General features: G+C 53.8%; 1 pseudogene; it reads left to right on the top strand.

Moving 5' to 3' along the window:
- The first annotated feature begins 3,356 nt into the window (after positions 1 to 3,356).
- On the top strand, positions 3,357 to 15,172 carry LOC143166248 (protocadherin gamma-B5 pseudogene; annotated as a pseudogene).
- The last annotated feature ends 141 nt before the right edge of the window (positions 15,173 to 15,313 follow it).

Below are 15,313 nucleotides of genomic sequence, written 5' to 3'. Positions count from 1 at the left end.
GAGTCACATATCTTTTGCATTGCCCATGTGCTGAGGAAGAACGACGGTGTCTTTGAGCTGATGCTGTCGACTGAGTCTTTACGTGAGCTGCATATTGCTTCTGGCCTTCAGAACACTTTACGTTTCTTCAAATGAGTGTGATGAGCAGAGAAGTCTCTATGCATGCATCCGTGTTGTGAGCCTTGTTCTCCGTAAGGAGAAGCTGTGTGTGAAACACTTCTTTCAGTGACGTCTGTCTGCAAAGTTAGCCTCCCTGCTGCGTGATGTTTGAGCACGCCGAAGCATTCTGTCTGCACGGAGACAGGGCAGGTGGAAGAGTTTGCTGTGGTATAGTAGGAAATGTGTAAAAGGTAGGTGTCAATGTTTGGTTTCTCCTAGTTGTTGTGTGGGTCCCATAGTTGTGGTTAATATTACCAGGCTGGGGGAGCCATTTCCATCCCTACCTTGAAGGTGTTCAGCTGCCAAGACAAAGACATTGATACACTTCCGTATCCCTAAAATGTCACTGAATGACATGATTTTTTTGCCTGTGTCCCCTACATGGCCAAAATATTGGGTATTGTCCGTGGTGCAGGTAAAGGCTGTGAGTGCAGAGCAAGGAGGGTGAGAGGCTGGCTTCCAACTATGCAAATGGGTGGTTCAACGTGGTTTTGGCTGGGCAATGGTTTGATTTCACACCTGGTGCCAAGGCCTGTGCCATTGATGCGATGATCGTAGATTAACTTTCCTAAAAGGCAATGGTAGTCCTCCTATCACGAAGTATTAGTGCAATAACTGTGCATGTAGAACGATGATGCATGTGCAGAACGCCTCATAATTGCCATGAATTGGTCAAAGAACACAGTGCACGTTGTGAAGGGTTGGAGGTGCGAGTCGTGGGAGCTGTTCGTGAGGGGCTGTTGAAGGACACAAGAGCTATAGTTCTCTCCTTTCCCCGATTAATGCCCAGCTGTAGGATCATGCAACGTGAGGTCTGGCTTCCCAAGTAAGTTTGGCCTAAGACATGTTACTCCAGCTCTACTGGGAGCCCTGGGAGGTTCCTCCTGTGTGTTTGCAGGTTGTCCTCAATTCTTAACTAACAGCTTGATTGTGTGCTTATGACAAATGCCATCATGGGAGCTTTGGGAAGAGCAAACCGTGTATCCACTGCCTACGAAACACCTGAACTGCGTACCTACTCTAAGTGCCATACTCTAGAAGGGTATGTTCTGATGCCTTCCTTCACACCTGCAGGTGTGAAGTTCTTGCCTTGCTCGTTGTAATGCTCGGAAGGGGGGCCGTTGTCTCTGATAATGTGTGGAAGATCACATCTGTTACACGGTTTGTCTGGCTGTCCCGTACGCGCCTTTCATGTTTACAGCTGTAAAGAGAAAGGCTTTCGTAGACCTGTTTCCTTAAAACATTACTGGAAGAAATGCTCTTGCTTGTCACAGACACGCGGTGAGAAGTCAAACGTTATCCGTGGTAAGGAGAAGTTGTCTGTGCAGCTTTTCTTTTGACGGAGTCTATCTGCAAATCATGAAAATCATTGACAAGCATGCGAGCTGTGAAGGGCTGGAGGGGTCTCTGTCTTGGGGGCGCTGTGTGTGAGGAGTTACTGGTGGAGACAAGGCACGTGTCTTGTTAATGCCCAGGGCTCGTTGGTGGAATACATAAAGTGAGTCTGAAGGTGTCTTATTTTTGGCTATCACACTGCTCAGATTCCAGCTGGCCAAGCTGTGGGTTCATCAGTTTGCTTTCCTGTTGCATGCTGCTTCCCGTCAATGGCGGTTCTTGAGCATGGACGTACAATTTACGTTAAGATTTGAGAGTCGTGTGTCTCCCAAGTTGCCCAAAGTGTTGAAGAAGGATGATGGTGTCTTTGAGTTGATACTTTGGCGACCGGGCCTTTGTCGGAGCTGCATATCGCTTATGCACCTGAGACCATTTTACGTTTCTTTGAGGTAGTGTGCGAGCAGAGAAATGTCTTTGCATGCATCCGTGTGGTGATCCTTGTTCTGAGAGGAGGCGAAGTTGTGCGTGCAACTTTTCTTTCAGTGGTGTCTGTCTGCAAACGTAGCTTTCCTGTTGCGTAACGTTTGGGCAGGGTGAAAAATTCTGTCTGTCCAGAGACGGGGCAGGTGAGAAAGTTTGCTGTGGTATAATTTGAAATGTCTGCAAGAACATTTAGGTGTCAAGGTTCAGTTTGTCCTAGTTGTTATATGGGTCCCACAGTTGTGGTTCTGTGCATTTTCCCTTTCTTATTGTCCAAAGAAATTGCGTTGAGGATCCGTGGCTGTGGTCTTTGGTGTGAGCTCCTGTGTGAGTCTCCTGTGGACTTGTTACCAACGAGATACCCTTCTTGTGTACCTTCTAGAGCTGACATAATCTGAAACGTCAAGCTGTGATGCCTTCACTTCCGTAGGTTTCCCATTCTTGCCACCTTTGTTGTCCAGGTCTAAGGCGGGGCCTCATTGTGGCTGGTGACCCTTGAAACCTTAAAAGATGTTTTGTGACTGTTGGGCTGGGGAAGCAGTTTCCATCCCTACCTTGAAGGTGTTCAGCTGCCAAGACAAAGACATTGATAGACTTCCGTATCCCTGAAATGTCACCGAATGACATGCTTTTTTGCCTGTGTCCGCTATATGGCCAAACTGTTGGGTATTGTCCATGGTGCAACTAAAGGCTGTGAGTGCAGAGCAAGGAGGGAGAGAGGCTGGCTTCCAACCATGACCACGTGGTTCAACGTGGTTTTGGCTGAGCAATGGTTTGATTTCACACCTGGTGCCAAGGCCTGTGCCATTGATGCGGTGATCCTGGATTCCCTCTCCTGAAAGGCAATGGTCGTCCTCCTATCATGAAGTATTTGTGCAATAACTGTGCATGTAGAACAATGATGCATGTGCAGAACGGCTCATAATTCCCATGTGAACCCTCCGTTATCCATGTCCATCTCCCTGAAACGTTGCGATGTAGAGTTCCTTCACAGCTGTAATTACACTTTCTCTCAGGCCTTTGTTTCCTGGAAGGTCGTGTTTCCTTTTCCCCATTTCTGGACAGTGCTTTTTGCGTTTGAAACTGTGAGTGTTGCTTTGCAGCAAATACTTCCTTCAGCTACGTAGGACAGAATTTTTGGTGTGAGGGAAACGAAGGAGAAGCTTAAGGAGAATCTGTGGTAATTTCTCAGAAGACTTAGCTTGGGAACGAGGCCCACGATAAGGTGTTTACTCTTACGGCTTCATGTCTGTGGGAGATGAGCAGGCCACATGAGCTGCTGACTATTTCTTCAACTGAAGCCCCCTGCTATTTTGTCCAGAGCAAGACTTTAGGGCCGCACTTGTGCTTGAGACCTCAGTGACTCCCAGGTGCTCTCAGGGATGAATTTCAACACCCGCAGTGAAGACCAAGAAGACTTCCCGGTGAGTTTCTCTGACAACACTTTCTCTTTGAAAGCTTCCTTGCCTTGCTTGTCTGAGTTATGTTTTTGTTTCTCATTACCTGGTCTCATACGTCTGTAGCTTTACTGGTGTTTATCAGCATCGCTTCGTTTAGCAATGCGCCGTGTGGTAGTGCCTCTTGGTCTTGCTGCAGCGGGTGTGAAGGGCAGGAGATGTGAGGGTATCTTTGTGTTCTGTTATTGTTGGGGGGAATAGATGTAAACATGACCTTAGTAGAAGTCGCACCTCTGTGGAACAGTGCGTGTGATAAAAGAGGGGAGGAGGTTCGCCCTAAACCGTGAGTCTGATGACCCATTCTCTGCTGGACGACCGCTCTGCTTTTATTTTGGCCGTTTATCATTCGTGTGCTTTAGAACCCTTCTTTTTCTTCTGAGACTGCTCTTGAGCAGAGAAATGTACCTCCCTTCTTGGTGTGATGGTAGTGCATGATCCTCCCATGATGTGTTTTTGGCAGTTGTGAGCAGGTGAGAAGCGAACCCGCAAGGTGTGTAGGGTTGGAGAGAAGACAGGGGAGCTCGGGGGTGGGGGGCTATAGAAGAACAGCTGGTCATTTCCTTGCTTGCCATAGTTAACACAAGCGTGTGCCTAATGGAGTACCATGGAATTTGAGTTGCTTCTGCTCAATAAGTTTGGCCTCAGAAATGCTATTCCACCCGATCCCTTCATTCCTGTATGTTTCTAACTCTTGCCTTGCTTGTTGTCATGAGCTACGGCTCGGCCTCGGGGTGTCTGGTCAAATGTGGAAGGTCCCATCTGTTGCAGTTGTCTGCGTGCAGGTGCAGTTCCCGTACACACCTTTGATGTTGACAGCTGTAAAGAGGAAGGCTTTCACAGGCAGACGTGTGCTCCCAGGGGCACACTTGTCTGTAGCGAAAGAAAGCAAGACCATCTCTACCGCAGTCCTCAAAGTGCAGAGTGGCAACCGCGCCCCGCCAAGGTTTCCATGAAGAGATGGGGGCTGAGTGGGAGAACGCGTGGAGGGTGTCCCCCGACGGTCCCCCATAACATGCTGGCCACTCAGTTGGAGAGAGGTGGGTTTGACAGGTGGGCTCTTAGATGGATGAGGAAGTGTCTGGATGGCCGCATCCAAAGAGTTATAGTCAGTGGCTCAATGTCCAAGTGGAAACCAGTAACGTGTGGTGTCTCTCGAGGGTCCGCACCAGGGCCAGTACTATTTAGTACCTTCACAGAGTGTGGGATTGGGTGCACCCTCAACGAGTTTGCAGAGGACACCAAGCTGAGTGGTGCCATTGATTCACTGGAGGCAAGGGATGCCATCCAGAGCGACCTTGAAAGGCTGGAGAAGTGGGACTGTGTGAATCTCATGAATTTCAACAAGGTCCTGTGCCTGGTTTGGGTGGCCAAATGGGACATGAGCTGGCAATGAGCGCTTGCTGCCAGGAAACACAGTCATATCCTGGGCTGCGTAACAAGAAGCGTGGTGGTTGTCTCCCTCTGCTCCGCTTTCATGAGACCCCACCTGGAGTACTGCGTGCAGCTCTGGGGCCCACACTACAAGAATTTTATGGAGCTGTTAGAGTACATGGTCCAGAGGAGGACCATGAAAATGATGAAAGCTCTGGAACACCTCTGCTATGAAGAAGGGCTGAGAGAGTTGAGGCTTTTCAGCCTGGAGACGAGAAGGCTCTGGGGAGACCTTATGGTGCGCCTTTTTAATATAGAAAGGGGGCTTATAAGAAAGAGTTTTTACCAGGGCCTGTTGTGACATTTGATTGGACGTTTTCATGGTTTAAGCTCATTTGGCAACTGAGCACCACACAGCTGATCGCTCACTCTCCCCACTCCCGGTGGGATGGGGGAGAGACTTGGAAGAGTAAAAGTGAGAAAATTCATGGGTTGAGATAGAAACAGTTTGATAATTGAAATAAAATAAAATACCACTACTACTAATAATAGTTATAATAAGAATATACTTATTACTTATATATATATATAAGCAAGTGATGCACAGTGCAGTTGCTCACCACCCACCGACCGATGCCCAGCCAGTCCCCAAGCAGCAGCCCCCCCGGCCATCTTTCCCCCAGTTTATGTACTGAGCATGACGTCCCATGGTGTGGAATGTCCCTTTGGCCAGTTTGGGTCAGCTGTCCTGGCTGTGCCCCCTCCCAGCTTCTTGTGCACCTCCAGCCTGCTCAGTCGGCAGAGCATGGGAAGCTGAAAAGGCCTTGACTAGTGTAAGCACTGCTCAGCAACAACTAAAACATCAGTGTGTTATCAACATTATTCTCATCCTAAATCCAGAACACAGCACTGTACCAGCTACTAGGAAGAAAAGGAACTGTATCCCAGCTGAAACCAGGACAGTATCCACCCCTTATTCTATACCATCTACGTCATGCCCAGGTCCCCCACTTTCCAATACATTCCAACTGATCACCACCTCATTTCCTATTTTTGATATATATACACACAGATATCATTCCCTTAGTCTATGGGCCATCCCTCTAAAATGTTTGTTGAGTTCATTCAGTCCATGACTTTGGGCTCCATCTGTCATCATAATCTTTCAGGGCAGGAAAGATGGAGATGGTATGCGGTGTTGGATTGTTTCGTGTTGAAGCCAGTCCTGGTTCCACCATCACTGTGCTTTGCTCGGTTTCATCAAAGTTCATTCTTCATTAATCTGGGTGATTCTTGTTGTAATATCATTGGTATGGCATATAATATTATGCAGCAATTAACATCATACAGTTCAAATCATTGGCTGTTCTCACCCAAAATCAAATCCCCTTGAGGTACACATCGGACTTCCCCATCCTTCCGCATTATCCACCAAGTGCAGCCGGGTCCTTGAGCAAAAGCAATCCCACGGATGGGTTTGCCTTTGCCCGAGGCAGGAATAATCCAGAGTGTCTTCCCCAACACATTTTTTATGTGCACTACAGGGACTTTATTCCCATCTACAGTACGTAAAAGTTCTGACTGGGCAGGGCCAGCTCGATTGGCAGATCCCCTGGTGTTGACTAACCAGGTGGCCTTTGCTAAATGTGTAGCCCAATGTTTGAACGTCCCGCCACCCATTGCTCTCAGTGTAGTCTTTAACAGTCCATGGTATCGTTCGATTTTCCCGGAGGCTGGTGCATGACAAGGGATGTGATACACCCACTTGATGCCGTGCTCTTTGGCCCAGGTGTCTATGAGGTTGTTTTGGAAATGAGTCCCGTTGTCTGACTCAATTCTTTCTGGGGTGCCATGTCGCCATAGGACTTGCTTTTCAAGGCCCAGGATAGTGTTCTGGGTGGTGGCATGGGGCACGGGATATGTTTCCAGCCATCCGGTGGTTGCCTCCACCATTGTAAGCACGTGGCGCTTGCCTTGGCGGGTTTGTGGGAGTGTGATATAATCAGTCTGCCAGGCCTCCCCATATTTATGTTTCAGCCATCGTCCTCCATACCAGAGGGGCTTTAACCGCTTGGCTTGCTTGATGGCAGCGCATGTTTCACATTCATGGATAACCTGCGCAATAGTGCCCATGGTCAAGTCCACCCCTCGATCACGAGCCCATCTGCATGTTGTATCTCTTCCTTGACGGCCTGAGGTGTCCTGGGCCCCCCGAGCTAGAAATACTTCACCCTTATGTTGCCAGTCCAGATCCACCTGAGCCACTTCAATCTTAGCAGCCTGACCCACCTGCTGGTTGTTCTGATGTTCTTCAGTGGCCCGACTCTTGGGTACGTGAGCATCTACGTCACGGACTTTTACAGCCAGGTTCTCTACCCGGGCAGCAATATCTTGCCACAATGCGGCAGCCCAGATGGGTTTGCCTCTGCACTGCCAATTGCTCCACTTCCATTGCTGTAACCACCCCCACAGGGCATTTGCCACCGTCCATGAGTCAGTATAGAGATGGCCACTTTTCTCGGTCAGCAGTGTCTAAAGCCAGCTGGATGGCCTTTACTTCTGCAAATTGGCTCGATTCACCTTCTCCTTCAGCAGTTTCTACAACTTGTCACGTAGGACTCCATACAGCCGCTTTCCACCTCCGATGCTTTCCCACAAGACGACAGGACCCATCAGTGAACAGAGCATATTGTTTCTCATTTGCTGGTAGTTTATTATACAGTGGGGCCTCCTCAGCACGCGTCACCTCCTCCTCTGGCGATATTCCAAAATCTTTGCCTTCTGGCCAATCCATGATCACTTCCAGGATTCCCGGGCGACTGGGGTTCCTATTCGAGCCCGTTGTGTGGTCAGTGCAACCCACTTACTCCACGTAGCATCAGTTGCATGATGCGTACAGGGGACCCTCCCTTTGAACTTCCAGCCCAGCACCGGCCGTCGGGGTGCCAGGAGGAGCTGTGCTTCAGTACCAGTGACTTCCGAAGCAGCTGAAACCCCTTCATATGCTGCCAGTATGTCTCTTTCAGCTGGAGTATAGCGGGCCTCGGATCCTCTGTATCCCCGACTCCAAAACCCTAGGGGTCGACCTCGAGTCTCCCCTGGTGCTTTCTGCCAGAGCCTCCAGGTAGGGCCATTCTCCCTGGCTGCGGTGGAGAGCACATTTTTTACATCTTGTCCTGCCCGGACTGGCCCCAGGGCTACTGCATGAACTGTCTCCTCTTTGATTTGTTCAGAAGCTTGTCGTTGCTCAGGGCCCCATTTGAAATGGTTCTTCTTCCGGGTCACTTGATAGAGGGGGTTTACGATCAGACTGTAATTTGGAATATGCATTCTCCAAAACCCACAACGCCTAAGCAAGCTTGTGTTTCCTTTTTGCTAGTTGGTGGAGGCGTGGCTGTTATTTTGTTGATCACATCCATTGGGATCTGACGACGTCCATCTTGCCATTTTATTCCTCAAAACTGGATCTCCTGTGCAGGTCCCTTGACTTTGCTTTGGTTTATGGCAAAACCGGCTTTCAGAAGGAGTTGGACTCTTTTCTTCCCTCTTTGAAAAACTTCTCCTGCTGTGTTGCCCCACACAATGATGTCATCAATGTATTGCAGGTGTTGCGGAGTGTCACCCTGTTCCAGTGCGGTCTGGATCAGTCCATGGCAAATGGTAGGGCTGTGTTTCGAGCCCTGGGGCAGTCTGTTCCAGGTGTACTGGACGCCCCTCCAAGTGAAAGCAAACTGTGGCCTGCACTCTGCTGCCAAAGGGATTGAGAAAAACGCCTTAGCGATATCACTTGTGGCATACCACTTGGCTGCCTTTGACTCCAGTTGGTATTGAAGTTCAGGCATGTCCGGCACAGCAGCACTCAGCAGTGGCATGACTTTGTTCAGGCCACAATAGTCTACTGTTAGTCTCCACTCTCCATTAGCCTTTTGCACTGGCCATATGGGATTGTTAAAGGGTGAGCGAGTCTTGCTGATCACTCCGTGGCTCTCCAGTTGAAGAATCAGGTTATGGATGGGAACCAGGGAGTCTCGGTTGGTGCAATATTGCCTGTTAGAGTAGGTCCAGAGGAGGACCATGAAAACGGTCAAAGGGCTGGGCCATCTCTGCTATGAAGAAGGGCTGAGAGAGTTGAGGTTCTTCAGCCTGGAGACGAGAAGGCTCTGGGGAGACCTTATGGTGCACCTTTTCAATATAGAAAGGGGTCTTATAAGAAAGAGTTTTTACCAGGGCCTGTCGTGACAGGACAAGGGAAAAGGGTTTTAAACTGAGCGAGGCTAGGTTTTGATTGGAGGTAAAGAAGAAATGTTTTATGACGAGGGTGGTGAGACACTGGAACACATTGCCCAGAGAAGTTGTTTATGCGCGACCATTGGGAGTGCTCAAGGTCAAGTTGGACGGGGCTTTGAGCAATCTGGTCTTTTGAAGGGTGTCCCTGCCTTTGTCAGAGGGGTGGATTCGATGGTCTTTAAAGGTCCCTTCTAGCCTAAACCTTTCTATGATTCTATGAAAGACTTGACCTGGCTTTCCCCATCAGATATGGAGACGTAACAGAAGGGACTTCGTTTGTGAATCAGAAACAAAATAATACAGGATATTCTGCTCTCTTAGTATAGAGCTCTACACATTACCTTTGGGGTGATATGTTTCTCAGTGCGATTGTTCTGCTCCCTACAAGGAAAATCAATGGTGGGCCAAACATCATAGACACACGTGAGGAAAAGGAAGAACCGCAGGGAAGACGGAAACCCTTTGCAGGTCTGGCATGACAGGACTGCAATGACTTTTGCTTCATTCTGTTTCTGATGGCTTATTGATTACCCCAACACGAATCTTTCCTACTTGGTATTTGTCCCAGGTATCAAAGCAGAATTCGGAATACCTGACAGAGTGCTAAAAAGCTCTTGAAGTCTTCCCTAGCTATACTGTCGTCTCTTGCTCTCATAGTTCTGTCCTGATGTCATTCACGGCAGCTGAGTTCCTTTCTTGTTTGCTCTGCTGTACGAATATTTACTGCCGAGTATTCATTGCGACTCCAGGAGATGCCCTAAAAGTACCCGACAGCGTATCTCAGGTTTAAACCCTTCGGAGTGGCGTTAAGCAAGTGCTTCTGCGCCTCCTGATTGTAGTAAAAGAGAGACGCCAAGGGTGGGCGCAGCCACTCAGCGCCGGTCAAAAGTCCGGGCCCCTGCGGGCGCGGCCATGAGGCGGCTGCGGTGGCGTCGCGGCGCCTCCGGGTGCCGCTGTTGGCCGACGCGGAGCGGCGCCGGAGCCGCAGCCGGCGCCGGAGCCGGCGCCGGAGCCGGAGGCGGAGGCGGCGCAGCGTCGTGCCCCCGCAGGCTGCTGGCTCGCACGGCGCCGGCCAGAGCGGCAGCGGCACGGGCAGCAGAGGCGAGAGGCGGCGCGGCGCGGGGAGCGGCGGCGTCCGAGGCGGCGGCGAGCTCGCTGCCCTGCGGCCGCCCCTGCGCTCGCTGCGGAGAGCGGCCGGGAGGGAGGGAGGGCAGCGGCAGGAGGGAGGAGCGCGGCGGGCGCTGCCGAGAATGGCGGGCAGGCAGCGGCAGAGCGGCCGGCGAGCGGCCGGGCGAGTGCTGCTGCCCGCTTTGCTGCTGTGCTTGTGCTGCCGGGCGGCGCCGGAGCGGATCCGCTACGCCATCCCCGAGGAGCTGGGCAGAGGCTCGCTGGTGGGGCCGCTGGCGCGGGACCTGGGGCTGAGCCCGGCGGACCTGCCGGCACGCAAGCTGCGGATAGTCTCTGGTGACGAAAAGCAGTACTTCACTCTCGGGGAAGATAATACAAATCTGCGGGTAAACGAGAGGATAGACCGAGAGGGCATCTGCGGGGCTGTGTCGCCCTGTGTCCTCACTTTGGAGGCAGTCGTGGAAAAGCCTTTCAGTATATTTCATGTAAGCGTCACTATCCAGGATATCAACGACAATCCGCCGCAGTTTGACAGAGAATTTGTTGCCATAGAAATGATCGAGTCCACGCCTCCTGGGGCCAGGATCCCGCTGAGCAGTGGCAGAGATCCCGACATTGGGGCGAACTCATTACAGAATTACCAACTTACCCCCAACCCGCTCTTCTCCCTTGTAGTGAGGGAGAGTCCTGATGGGACGAAACACGTGGAATTGGTACTGGAGAAAAGCTTAGATCGAGAAAAACAGAGCTATCACCATTTGATACTGACGGCGGTGGATGCCGGGGATCCAGTCCGATCCGGGACCGCCCAGATTAAGATTAACGTGACCGACGCGAATGACAACCCGCCGGTGTTCACCAAAGAGATCTACAAGGTTCGACTGCTGGAAAACCTGCCAGAGGGCTCCTTAGCTTTTCAGGTGAAAGCTACTGACGGCGACGAAGGTACAAATGCAGAGATTACCTACTCCTTCAGTGACATCGCAAACAGTGCTCGCCAGCTCTTCGCTCTGGACTCCAGGACAGGGGACGTGAAGATAACAGGTCCCTTAGATCACGAAGAAGGGAAATACTACGAAGCGAGTGTTGAAGGCAAGGACGGGGGCGGGCTGAGTGCGCACGCCAAAGTGCACATAGACATTCTAGACGTGAACGACAATGCGCCAACCCTTTCCCTCCTGCCTATCTTGAACCCGACACCTGAAGACGCGGCCCCGAGCACAGTAGTAGCTCTGATCAATGTCCGTGACAGAGACTCAGGGGATAACGGAGAAGTGAGCTGCAACATCGACGGCGATTTCCCTTTCAGACTAGAACCGGCATCAGCGAATGCCTACAAACTGGTAATAGCCAGTGCCCTAGACAGAGAAAAGGTCTCCGCTTACAATATCACCATCACTGCCAGGGACCGGGGCAGCCCGGCGCTGTCCAGCCGCGCGGCGCTGGTGCTGGAGGTGTCGGACGTGAACGACAACGCGCCGGTGTTCGAGGAGGCCGCCTACAGCGCCTACGTGGCGGAGAACAACGCGGCGGGCGCGGCGGTGGTGCGCGTGCGCGCGCGGGACGCGGACGCGGGCGCCAACGGGCGCGTGAGCTACTGGCTGGCGGGCGGCAGCGCGGGCGCGGCGGGCGCGGCGCCGTACGTGTCGGTGGAGGCGCGGAGCGGCGCGGTGTACGCGCAGCGCTCCTTCGACTACGAGCAGTGCCGCGAGTTCGCGGTGGCGGTGCGGGCGCAGGACGGCGGGGCGCCGGCGCGGAGCTCGACGGCGACGGTGCGCGTCTTCGTGCTGGACCGCAACGACAACGCGCCGCGGGTGCTGTGGCCGGCGGCGGGCGCGGGCGCGGGCGCGGGGGCGGGCGCGGGGGCGGGGGCGTCGGGGGCGTCGGGGTCGCCGTTCGAGGTGGTGCCGCGGTCGGCCGAGGCCGGGTACGTGGTGGCCAAGGTGGTGGCGGTGGACGCGGACGCGGGGCGCAACGCGTGGCTGTCGTACGAGCTGGTGCAGGCGCCGGAGCCGGCGCTGTTCCGCGTGGGGCTGCACAGCGGCGAGGTGCGGACGGCGCGGGCCGTGTCGGAGAGGGACGCGGCGAAGCAGCGGCTGGTGGTGGTGGTGAAGGACCACGGGCAGCCGGCGCTGTCGGCCACGGCCACGCTGCACGTGGTGCTGGCCGAGAGCTTGCAGGAGGCGCTGCCGGAGCTGAGCGAGCGGGCGGCGGGCGCCGACTCGCCGGCGGAGCTGCAGTTCTACCTGGTGCTGGCGCTGGCGCTCCTCTGCGCCCTGTTCCTGCTGAGCGTGGCGCTGGCCGTGCTGGCGCGGGTGCGCCGGGCCGGGCCGCCCGCCGTCCTGCGCTGCCTGGGCGCGCAGCGCTTCTCCGTGGCCGGCGCCGCCTTCCCGGCCGACTTCTGCGAGGGCACCTTGCCTTACTCCTACAACCTGTGCGTGGCGCCGGGCCGCGCCGTGGCCGAGGGCGCTTGGCTGCCGCCGCCGCCGCCGCCGCTGCCCAGCCTGCCCGCGGAGGAGCTTCTCGGCGGGGAGCCCTGCGGGAAGCGGAGCCCGAGCAGCAGCGCCGGCGCGGGAGAGCCGCCCGCGGACCCCGACGCACCGCAGGTCGGTACGCCCGCGCAGTCCTCGTCGCTCAGCCTTTCCTCACCTCACGCTGGCGGTAGCGGGCTCTTGGCTCGTCGCTTCTCTGCTTTGCCCGGTAGTGCCCATCTCTGTTCCCACGAACGAATGAAACGATCCCTTCTTTTGGCAGCTCCTTTGGCAGCACGCAGGGTGCGAAGCGGCGCTTCCTGCGTCGTCGGCTGTCAGACGGCTGGGCGCCGCGGGGAGGTCCTTGCCCTTCCACTTGTGCTGGGTGAAATGGTACAAGCTCGTGGGTGGGATGGGCTCTGCTGATGCTGGGCGTCCACAAGGCAAAACACCCCTGCCTTTTTCCCATTTCCCACTCAGAGCAGGTAGCCAGTGACGGCGCTTCTTGGTTCATGGCGCGTTCAGGTCCAGCTGAGCCGTTTTGTCTACAAAACTCGTGCTCTGTAAAATGGTATGCGTTAGTCATGGTTCTGCCGGATCCTTTCTGTGCCGACTGAGATCCTTGGGCCTTTCTGAGCCTCCACCCTCTTTCGCCTGGGTTTCCCCGGGGGGTGTGGGTGGCAAGTGCTGGTCCGTGTCTCCATGCGGGAATGAGAGCCGAGCAGGGTAAGGCCGTTCCATTCAGAGCAGGCAGTAGGCGACGGCACTTCTTGGTTCGTCGGCGGTCGCAGGTTGCGGGTCAGCTGAGAAGTTTGGACTGCGAAGCTTGTGTTGCCTGAAAGGGTAGTGAGGGTGAAGGCGGGTCCGTACTGCGTAAAAAGAGACGCGCTGATTCTACACGACGGGGTCGGGAAAATGGGGCTGACGCTTGGTGTTGGAGATTTCTCCTTCCTGAAAGGTGCGTGCTTTCTCCGTGAGAGGAGAAGTTACGGGTCGTTCCTCCCTGGTGAAGCAGGAGAGTGTCGCCCATCTGTTGGGGTAAGGCTGCTGCAGCAACGGTAGCCCGGGTGGGACGGGTTAATTCGTCCAGGCGTTGTTTCTCTGTGCAGTTACTTCTCCTTTTTCTTTCTTCCACCCTGGGTGGTAGTTCCCTCTTTTTTACCGTTCCTGATCTGCCTTTCATAGGCAGGTGAAGTTGTCGACTGGGATCTCAAGAAAGAATAATACAGCCTTCTGTCTTTCAGAGCCTGTCTTCTTTTCCTCTTCCCTTTTCCCAAAGAGAGGTGCTCGGGCCTGGTTGATCGCATTGGCAGGGGAAGAGCAAACCGAGGAATTCGGTCTCTCAGCCAGTGTTGTGTCTGCCTGTTTTACCGGGAGAGGCTATGCCCATCCTGAGAACATACCTAAACTGCCAAGGAGATACGCGAAATGGCAGCAGTCAGGCACTTGAATAAAGTAGATAAACTGTGTATAAACTAGACGAACTCTAAATTAATGTGGCCTATTGAAAAGGGAAATCCCAGGTTCTTCAAGTCCTTCAACTTTGCTTTTCCAGTAGTAGCTGTATCTGTAGAGGTACCAGCATTTTGACGCAATTCCATTGCTCTCATCCGGTTCAGAAATACCGCTGAGAATAGACGAATATCGGGAAAAGAGGCGCGTGAGAATAATTTGGAGGAAAGCCACCCTGCCGTAGGGCTGCAGTCCCCCCCCGTTTGGCTGGTGTGGGCCAGAGAAGGGGCGCAGGAGCAAAGGCAGAGGGACCCGTTAGTCTTCTTGCTGTACTCGCAAAGCCATTTTCGCCGGGGTTTGCGGGGAGCCGAGCAGCTGAATCTGGCCAGGTTCCCTGCAGGTGGGTGCACCCGGGGTGGGTGGGAGAGAGTGGTTTTCGAGCAGCAGGGGAGCCTCCGCCTGTACTGTGCTCCCGGGAAGGTCTTCCAGGGAGAAAGCCCAGAGCGCGCGGCAGGTGCCTGAGCGGCCCCACCTCCTGAGGAGCTGTACGGGGTTGGGGGGCTTAGAGTGTCAGGTTGAGCTGACTGACCCCACCTTCTTCAGCCCTTAAATGTCTCATCTCAGCCCGTGCTGGTGGAGTAGTTAATTTAGACCGTGTTCCGTGCGAACGGGAGTAGTTAAAGAGAAGTCCCTGCCGAGGGGATTAATGAGCCTGATACCCCTGGTTCTCCGGGGGAGGGTCTGAATATCACGTTTTGTGTTTCAGAGCCCGTTTGCTTTTGCTGTCCGTGTACCGGTCATTCAAGCATGGCGGATACAAAGATTCGTGGGGGCGATTTTTCTTTTGGACGAGCGGGAGAAGACTAATAATATTCCAGAAGTCGCATTAAGGAAAATTGTTTTACTTTACATATACCGCCATTAGGAATTAATTTTCGCCATGCGGTAGAAATGAGACATCGACGGGAGGACTCCGCCCTCTTCCTGGCTGCGATCACCTTGCGGAAAGGGAAGGGTGATGTCGCACCGTGAGAGCAGAGATGGTCTCGAGCTTAAGGCAACGCCCGCGATCACCGGCGGACGGGAAGCGATGTGTCCGCGGCGACGGCGCCGTCCCCGCGAGGTGTCCGTGGGAAAGGCAGGGCGGGCAGCGGTCGGCAGCGCTCGGTGCCT

Source organism: Aptenodytes patagonicus, chromosome 12 (assembly GCF_965638725.1).
Source record: "Aptenodytes patagonicus chromosome 12, bAptPat1.pri.cur, whole genome shotgun sequence".
Lineage (NCBI taxonomy): Eukaryota > Metazoa > Chordata > Aves > Sphenisciformes > Spheniscidae > Aptenodytes > Aptenodytes patagonicus.
Note: the sequence above shows the minus strand (reverse complement) of the source record. Positions and strands in the feature narration are given on the sequence as shown.